The following is a 9,812-nucleotide window of genomic DNA, read 5'->3' on the forward strand; positions in this document are numbered from 1 at the left end:
GAAATATTCCACATGCCCCTCCAGAAGGCTACCTAATAAAGGACTGTGCCTGTGGTTGCCTGTCAGCAGGATGTAGTTGGGAAATCAAGCATAGGACCAAACTGGCAGCTGCCCTGAGCAGGCCAGAGCACCACCTGGCCTGGCTTCCAACTGACACGTACAACTATTCAACCATAACGAGACGTGTGATGAATTATTTTTAAAAGTAGTAAAATGAAAAAGCTAGATTGCTTCTGCTCTTCATGTTAAAACAATTGAAATAGGTAGCAAAGTATAGTAGAGAATCAAGAAAGGGGATGTAGCGAGAGCGTGATGTGATCCAGGTAGGCAGGTGCATTCAAGGGCTTCAGCCAGGCACCCCCAAAGGTGTCTGCTGGAAGGTGACTTGGCCATTATGCAAACTGGCACAACATGAGTCAGGAGAGAGGCGAAAAACTGTAAAACATTAAAACCTGCATGGAGCTGGAAGATTTCTGCAGTTTCTTGTTCATTATTATAAAAGATACATTGTTGTTTTTCTAAATACAGAAAAACATATTGTAGAAAGTACTACAAAGCACACTCAATTACTTGGGTATAAATAAGGGCAAATTATGTTCCATTTTTTATTGCAAAGGCTATTTACTGCATCATACCCTGCATTAATTTTCATAGTTACACACTATGATACTATTGCAGCAAGTCAATAGGACTTTGGAAGTGTAAATGAGGAAAGATCTCAATCACAGTGACAAATTAAACAACCACAGCAATTATTGTGAAATCAGAAAAAGCACATTTATACCACACATAAATTGAACAAGTCTGTCTTTTATAATGATAGTCAAAGAAAGTAAGTGCAAATAGATCCTTTAGAAGACAGTAATAGTTACTGATTACACTGGCTGTTTATGTCTAAATTATTAAGTGCAATTCTACAAGGTCTTAAGCCATGTTTTATAGAAGCTTTTGATTGATGTTGCTACTGTAAAACACTGGTTTCTAAGTTACAAAACATAACTTTTTTTTTTTCTATGTTAACTTCCATTTATTTTCATTTGGAAAAGAAACATTTTTTTCAGCACTGTGGACATTATATCAATTTCTTTCACAGTGATCCTAGAGTAACCTCCACACTAATGGCATCTGAATTAAGAACAACAGAGCAAAAGATTTTTCACTCACAACCTCCCAGCAGACAAATAGATCAATAATCCAGAATTATTTGGCTCTTTCATAATTCCCTATATAAAATAACTACTTTATGCTTGATGTAAGAACAAGATGACTAATCCTGGCTGTTGTGAAAAGCAGCAGTTTGCTAAACTCATCTTCAGCTTACTGCAAATGAAAATGTCATCTGTACAGGTCTGTGATTTTTTAGGACAATTCATCACAGTGATTAGGTATCTCCTGAAGCAAGACATTATCAAATCCTGGATTGCAAGAGTTAATTCACTCTGCTGTGAACTGATGTAAAATGGAGGAAGGGAAAGGAACTTTTAGCTTTGATATGAAAAATGAGCAGAATGAAACAGAGAGACACATCAAAAGGGAGCTTTTTATAGACAACACACTATAAAGCTGGAATTCTGCTTCCGTCTTCCAATTCACCCCCCCTGCTCTGGTCAGTAGCAATGCCAAATGGTGACCAGTTTTTGTGTGCAACTTGGTCCCTTCTTACAACAGGGTAACCTCCAACTAATCTCCACAGCTTCAAAACTACAAAAAACATTACTATTGACCCCTGTAATTTTATTTCTTTCCAGTGAATCCTCAACATACATCTTTAAACAAAGGTATAGCTGTATGACATAGGCCCTGAATTATTACACAGAATACAATTTTGATTGGGACAGTGCTTAATTAAAACTGCTGCAATTTCTTCCTGTACATAAAGGGGTAACTTCAGCCTCGGATTTTTTTTTATTTTTATTTTTTTTTCTGGCAGATAAGGATTTCCAAAGACTTGAAATCAGTCTCTCCATATGTACAGTCTTTAAACTGAACTGAAATAGATGGCAGAACTGAAAAAATAAGGCTGGCAGTAAATCACAGTGATTTATAGGCATTTAGCAATATGGGAAAATTTACTCCTTCCCATTTATTTAAAAATAATTAGTTATTTATAGTCTTCATTCTCATGCAGCATAGACTACTTTGGGATTGTCTTGACAAATTGAAGTCATTGAATATTACCAATTATAGGGTCAAATTCTGGCATCCCTTGATGCCAATCACTGATTTTTCCATGTCTATTCCTATCTAGTCTCAAATGTTCAAAGCAATGATTTATGCTGCCATGTAAATACCAGTACCTAAGTGTTAGCTAATAACTAGCCTGAATGTTATATTTTTTAATTTAATCTATTTTCTTTGATTTTTATGTAGTGTGTTTTACTCCAATTCCCCCCTTGCTGTTGTAGTGCTTCCTCACCTTACAGATTTCAATTGTGTATCAATCCTGAATATTTAAACCTGCACCTGGGAAGGAACAACAAAATGCCCCAGTACAGGCTAAGGGGTGATCTGCTAGAAGGCAGCTCTGTGGAGAAAGACCTTGGAGTCCTCGTGGACAAGTTTTCCATGGGACAACAATGTGCCCTTGTGGCCAAGAAGGCCAATGGTATCTTGGGGTGCAATAAGAAGAGTGTGTCCAGCAGGTCAAGGGGGGTTCACCTCTCCCTCTACTCTGCCCTAGTGAGACCTCATTTGGAGTGTTGTGTCCAGTTCTGGGCTCCCCAGCTCAAGAGGGACAGGGATATATACTTGAAAGAGTCCAACAGAGGGCTACAAGGATGATTAAGGGACTGGAACACCTGTCTTATGAGTAAAGGCTGAGAGACCTGGGGCTTTTTAGTATGGAGAGGAGATCTAATTAATATCTATAAATATATGAGGTCTGGTCATCAAGAAGGAAGGGATAACCTCTTTTCACTTGTGCCCTGTATAGGACAAGTGGCAATGGATTCAAGACAGTGCATAGGAAGTTCCACCTCAACATGAGGAAGAACTTCTTTACTCAAGGTTACAGACAACTGGAACAGGCTCCCCAAAGACGTTCTGGAGTCTCCTTCTTTGGAGGCTTTCAAGACTCATCTGGATGCATTTCTGAGTGATCTGCCCTAGATTTGGTCCTGCTTTGGGAGGGGAGTTGGACTTGATCTCCAGAGGTCCCTTCCAATCCCTAACGTTCTGTGATTCTGTAAAACTGTTTTAGAAGAACACAGAAGCACCTGAGAAATTTGGGGAATGTGATAACCAGGGAGCACAATAAACATGGTTAATATTTCCATTCTTGCTGACAATTTTAATCTCTGTAACTGTAAACACTTAGTGTCAAACCTTGGGATCTGAACCTTAGGGAGCTTACTTACTCCACTCCTTGAGAGGCTGTTAATTAGGATAATCAGTAACAGTTTCATCTCTGGATTTTTTTACATCTTGCTGTTTAAGTCATAACTTTTAATGTCCCTGTCAGTTTTCTGTTCTTTTGCAAATCCCTTTTTAAATTGAAATCAGTATTTCAAATGTGATTGCAAGTCTTGTAAAATGAAGGCAGTATTTGTGGATATCTTATGTTGTATCTCTGCTACTCAAATTTGCATTGGTCTTTTGCTGTGTATACTTGATTGATGCTAGAAAGCTACTTACCTTTTGCACAGTTCATTAATGATATTTTTCTTATTTGGAATTTCTTGATTTCTTGAAAATGGATGCAGTGCAAAAAATAACAAGACACATAAACATAAGTGTGAGACAAGATGTAGCAGTAAGAGAACAACAAGAAATAATTTTATAGAGGATCCTAGAAATGTTTAATATATTTGCATGCTTGACAACAAACAAAAAATGGATAAAATGTTAAAAGGATCTACGTTATTGACAAAGTAATAGTAAAGATGCTTGGGGTTTTTAAATTAACTTCATGCACTGTGTTTTATGATGTACTAATATTTTAGTCCTGCTGATGATCCTCAACACTGTCTGAAATCTTCTGCTATGCAATGCTTACTTAAATAGCCATTCAGCCAGATAACAACTACTTCTAGTTCATTCTAGTTTTCCTTCTATATCCTGCTCAACCTTCTGTGCTTTAAACATGATTTTCTTTAGCCTTTTCCAGCTGCATTTATATTGGAAAAATGTAATAATGTGCTTTTACATCTTCTGCACGAGAGTCAGCCTGTTGGTTTTGGTTTTCACAAAATAAAATACATTTGCAGTGCTGCATTTTGTGTTCTCACTTTTTATTGTATCAAATTTAAATATCTTGTGGATGTTGATTCACAGCTTGGAATCTGTACTACATGAACAAGAGCTGACAATGTTTGCCCTAGCAATTATGGAAGATTAATAATTTTTCTTCCCTGGGGTACTCTTCAGGTGGATCAACAAGCTGATCTTGCCTTCCAGACAGCCATGTGGTCTCTAGGCCTGCATGAAAGTTGAGAGTCATGGAATATGGCCATTGGTGAAAGCAGGAAGATGACTTCCCCTGCTGGCAACAGCACAGGTTTAGATCAGCTTCATGGGGCATCAGTATTCTTCCCCTGTCCTCTGACACCTGATTCCACCAGTCAGCAGAAAATGTTCCACTGATTTCAGTGTGACCAGAACCTATGTCTGATTGAAACACAACTAATATGGAGAGAAAAAAAAATAAAAATAATCCCACAAAGCTTAAAGAAAAATGCACAAAACACCACTTCAAATTTGATGTATCACTCTGATGGAAAGAAAGGTCACAAACAAAGTATGTGATATCTCAGTATACCTGTTAGGAAATAGCAGCTCTATCCTCTGAATTTGGAAAGTTCCACCACCTGAACTGATACAGCAGTGCAAGCATGATTTATGGTTTTATTTTCATTGTAGAGGAACAGGATACTTCCAAATAACTGGTGCTTGTACATTGCATTACATGTCATCATGTCACAAATGCGCAGTCCTCAAATATCTTTGTTTACAAGCTGCCACATGGAGAAGCCACCTGGTATGTTATTTAGATACTAATTTCTGACAAGTTATTTGTATACAGAAATATATAATTTATGAAATGTGAGATAGAAACTTGTTTTTTTTTTCAATATATACAAAAATAACTGACAGTACAGAAATCATTACTACATTCACAACATATTTCAAAAAGCTTAAACTGCTTATTTTTAAAATTGGCTTTTGAAAAAAAAAAGTTGAAATGGGCTCAAACTTCTTATAGTTTATTAAAAACATTTTGATATGCTGGATGCTCTATTGACAAAACACGTCTGATAATCTAAGTCTGATAGATAAGATTGTGAGTTAAATACAATAGTAAGGAGACAGAGAGAAAGGCTAAAGACTACGGCCCTTCAGTCCAGTCACTCAGATACCATAAGCACATCTTGTCAACTTGGATGCAGCATTTGAAAATGTGTTAAGTATGGGCTAATACAGTGGCTAAAGTGTGCACAACTTGTCCTTAATTGATGCTGGTGGAGCTATGCTGGTTTACATTAGCAATGGTAGAGATTGTTGTGGTTTTTTTTAACAGACAAAACTACTGTTATTCCATATAGAACAAATGCAAACCCTCCAAATAGGGTATTTTTTAAAGTTAAGTTTCCATTAAAAGTATCAAATATCTTTTTATTTCCTCCTTGGTTTTGCTTTTCTTCTACCTTTTCTTGTCCCCCTTTCACCCTCAGCCGTCTCCTTACCCCTCTTCTCTTTTGCCTCAAAACAAGAAATACAGAAGAACAAATGAGTAGGATAAATAAAGAAGAATATGGCAACAGTTTAGTTTAGATTAGTTTAGTTTTGTTTCACTGAAGATAAATGAAATCAATAAAACAACGAAGTTTCACAGTAAGTGGTTAGGTTGCCTTTCCACTAAAAATGACATTAGAATAAAAGGTTGATGACAATGTGGTAAGATTTATCAATCTACGATAATGTCTTACACATGTTGTTTTGTAATTTCTAACAAGTGATTCGGAACACATGAAGCCCAGAGTAAATTTCATCAGCTGAATCTAATGGCTTATCTTATCTGAAGAGGGAAAACACCTCCTGGATCAGGAAAAGCACTGAAAAAAAGACTCTGGAAGAAGCAGCTTGGTGGAATGCTGCTAGTGGCATGAACCATCGATGGAAAGGCAAGTTCCAGTGAGACCTGGTTGATTAATTAGAGGTAGAGTTAAGAAAAACTTGAAGGCTAAGTTTGCCTGTGTAACAAACACTTTTCTTTAAGTGCTGAATAATCATTCAGGTTGATAATCTTCCTATATGTCCTGGTCTTCCTTACTCTCGCAAAAATCATGGCTTTTGTTGTCATCATTGCCATCAATTAGTAGAGTAACAAATTTGTATTTGTTAATTACATGATAAAATGCCTGAAGAAACAGTTATTTTCTTTCCAAGAAGCCAGTTATAACTCAAATTTTATGTGTAAATCAATATGGAACACAAATGATGTCAGATTAAAAGCCTCAGACTATGTAGCCTCAGATTGATACCATCTAGCGACAACACGTGAGCCAACAAAACCTGGGCTTTAGTCCTCTGAGCACTTTGGAAACTATTACTACCATCATTACACATAATGCTGAGGCATTTCTCTACTTTTTAATAGAGGAAGAATACTTTTTAACAGACAAAGAAAAGTGAAAAATGTCAGTGAAGCAAAATTGGAAGATGTAAAGCTAACAGCTGTGAAAGCAGTATAGACCAGCCATTGTTATCATTCCAGGAAACACCTCTGTCTAAAGACAGCACCATTTCTGAAGGCATAGCAAAATAGCACTAAGAACTTCACGAGCTTTTAAAAATTATTCCAAGGAAAGCATTTGTGTCCCATGAGCCTCTTCTCTAAGAAGTACAATCCGGAGCGCTCCCTTCCTTTTCTCTATGCCTTACATCCTTCAGTGAGAGGTTCCTAATGCATCTTAAATGTTTGTGAACATACTGCTCTTTGCAGGTATATCATGCTCTTTGTTGAGTTCTGACAAGTATTTCTTTTTCTCTGTTTTTGTCACAAGAGAATAACCCATGTTCTGAAGCCAGCTACTTCCCCTGCAAAAATGCTAAGTAAGTTTTCTAGCATCCGGTAGGGTATTTAGCTGCAGCAGATGTAATATTTTCCCAATAAATTACTCTGGAAGTTATAATTTCTTTCCCTGAGTGATGTAGCGGGTACTGACAGATTATCTGACAGCCTAGATGTCAAAATATTTTTCTGCAGTGTGTACTTGCAAATGTTACAACTGACTGTCAGGATTTTGAGCTTGGATGAAGTTCACTTGATTGCAGAAAATGATCTGATTTTTAAATATTATACTCAGTTGCAACATTATTGAAGAATAAATTGAAATAAAGTGAGAGCAAAAACCCATATGAAAATCTCATAGACATGATTTGCCTTTTTCTACACCAAAACACTTTTCATTAAAAAATCAGATGACCTATGGATGGGACTTAATAACAGTGGATTGTAGGCAGGTCAAGTGGCAATGAAGCATCTGTTGTGAAGAGATTATACAATTTCTCCCTTTGTTTAGAAAAACAGCAGGACACGTTTTGCATCAATTTTACAGTGTGACAAGGAGGAAGTATAAAAAACCATACAGGTGGAACATGCACATTTCTCCCAAAAGGAGTGATAAATTTGAGTAAGAAATCCAGAGACTGAGTGGAGATCAAGAATTGTGCGGTGATTTCCGTTAGAAGGCTGTGGAGGAAGAGCAAGTGCTTAAGAACTGGTTCAGCTGAGAAGTTATTTTTAAAATACAGATATCTATGTGTAAAAAATTACAGATAACTATGTGTAAAAATAAACAATCATACCTTCAGGCATCAGTCTGGGACACAGGCTAGTTAATTAGCTCTATTCCCCCCTCTGCATTTCTTGAATGTACAGGAAAGAAAGACTCCCTGTGTAAGCTCCTGGAAGACAATTTTATCCAGATTTTGTGTAACTGTAAAATGAGTTGCAGTTGTTTGGTTTAAGGATTGTGACCCAGACTATCAGGTCACTATCATATGCAATATGCTATGAAAGCAGAAGATGGTGTTGATAGATTTTGAGAAACTTCTCATAGGGTGCTGGCTCTTCTTTTCACTACATTGCTACAGATAATTTCTATATTTTCCTGGGAATTTGAGACTATGCTACACTGAAAAAGAAGAAACATAACCCCCATTTTCAAAAAGGGAAAAAAGTTCCACCCAGGGAACTACAGGCCAGTCAGTTTCACTTCTGTGCCCAGCAAGATCATGGAGCAGATCTGCCTGAAGGCTTTGCTAAGGCACATGCAAGATGTGGAAGTGGTCAATGGCAACCAGCATGGCTTCACCAAGGGAAAATTGTGCCTGACAAACTTGGTAGCCTTTTATGATGGGGTCACAGTGTTGGTGGACCAGGGGAGATGAACTGAGGTCATCTCCCTGGACAGTGTTCAACACTGTCCCACATGACATTCTGGTCTGTAAATTGGAAAGATACAGATTCAAGGGATGGACCACTCAGTGGATATGGAACTGGCTGGATGGTTGCACACAAAGAGTAGTGGTCAACAGTTTGATGTCAAATGGAGACCAGTGATGTGCGGAGTTCTTCAGGGGTTGGTACTGGGGCTGGTGCTGTTTAACATCTTTGTTACTGACTTGAACAGTGGGATTGAGTGCACCCTCAGCAAGGCTGCTGACACCAAGCTGTGTGGTGTGGCTGACAGGCTGGAGGGGTAGGAGACTATCCAGAGGGACCTTAACAGGCTTGAGAGGTGGGCCAACGGCAACCTCATGAAGCTCAATATGGCCAAGTGCAAGGACCTGCACCTGGGTCAGGGAAACCTGGAGCACAGATACAGGCTGGGCAGAGAATGGATTGAGAACAGCCCTGAGAAGGACTTGAGTGTGTTGGTTGATGAGAAGTTCAACACAAGCTGGCAATGTGTGCTTGCAGCCCAGAAAGCCAACTGTATTCTGGGCTGCATCAAAAGAAGCATGGCCAGCAGATTAAGGGATTCTCCCCCTCTGCTCTGGTCTCGTGAGACCCCACCTGGAGTACTGTCCAACTCTGGAGCCCCCAACAAAAGAAGGACATGGGCCTGTTGGAGTCCAGAGGAGGGCCACAAAGATGATCAGAGGGCTGAAGCATGTCCCCAATGAAGACAGGCTGAGAAAGTTGGGGTTGTTCAGTCTGGAGAGGAAGACTCCAAGGAGACCTCATAGGGGCCTTCCAGTACCTGAAGGAGCTACAGGAAAGCTGGGGAGGGGCTTTTTAAAAGGGTATGGAGTGATAGGATAATGGCTTTAAACTGGAAGAAGGGAGATTTAGGTTTGACATTAGGAAGAAACTATTTAGTGTGAGGATGGTGAGACCCTAGAATAAGTTGCCCAGAGAAGTTATGGATGCCTAATCCCTGGAAGTGTTCAAGGCCAGGTTGGATGGGGCTCTGAACAACCTGGTCTACTGGGAGGTGTCACTGCCCACGCAGGGGGGTGAAACTAAATATCTTGAAGGTCCCTTCCAACCCAAACCATTCTGTGATTCTACACCAGCAATACCCAAACTTGCTGCTGTCACAAAACTCATGGCTCTACTTTGTGCTGCAATTACTTCCTTGGTACACTCAGAAGTTTGTCTGAAAAAGTGCAACAGATTTGATTGGATCAAAATTCTGCACCTATGTTGTGTAGCATGATGAGGAAAATGAGGAAAGGCAACAATCGCAACAGATTGCTTTTGTAAGAACTATTCATGAAGGCTATTACTAGTTCCCAGCTGTATCTCAGAAGATGAGGTAGCTGGGAGTAGGCCAAATTAATTGTTCTGGTAGGTCTCAATCTCT

The sequence above is a fragment of the Chaetura pelagica genome, unplaced genomic scaffold (assembly GCF_000747805.2).
Source record: "Chaetura pelagica isolate M959 unplaced genomic scaffold, ChaPel_1.0 scaffold360, whole genome shotgun sequence".
In the NCBI taxonomy this organism is placed as follows: Eukaryota; Metazoa; Chordata; class Aves; order Apodiformes; family Apodidae; genus Chaetura; species Chaetura pelagica.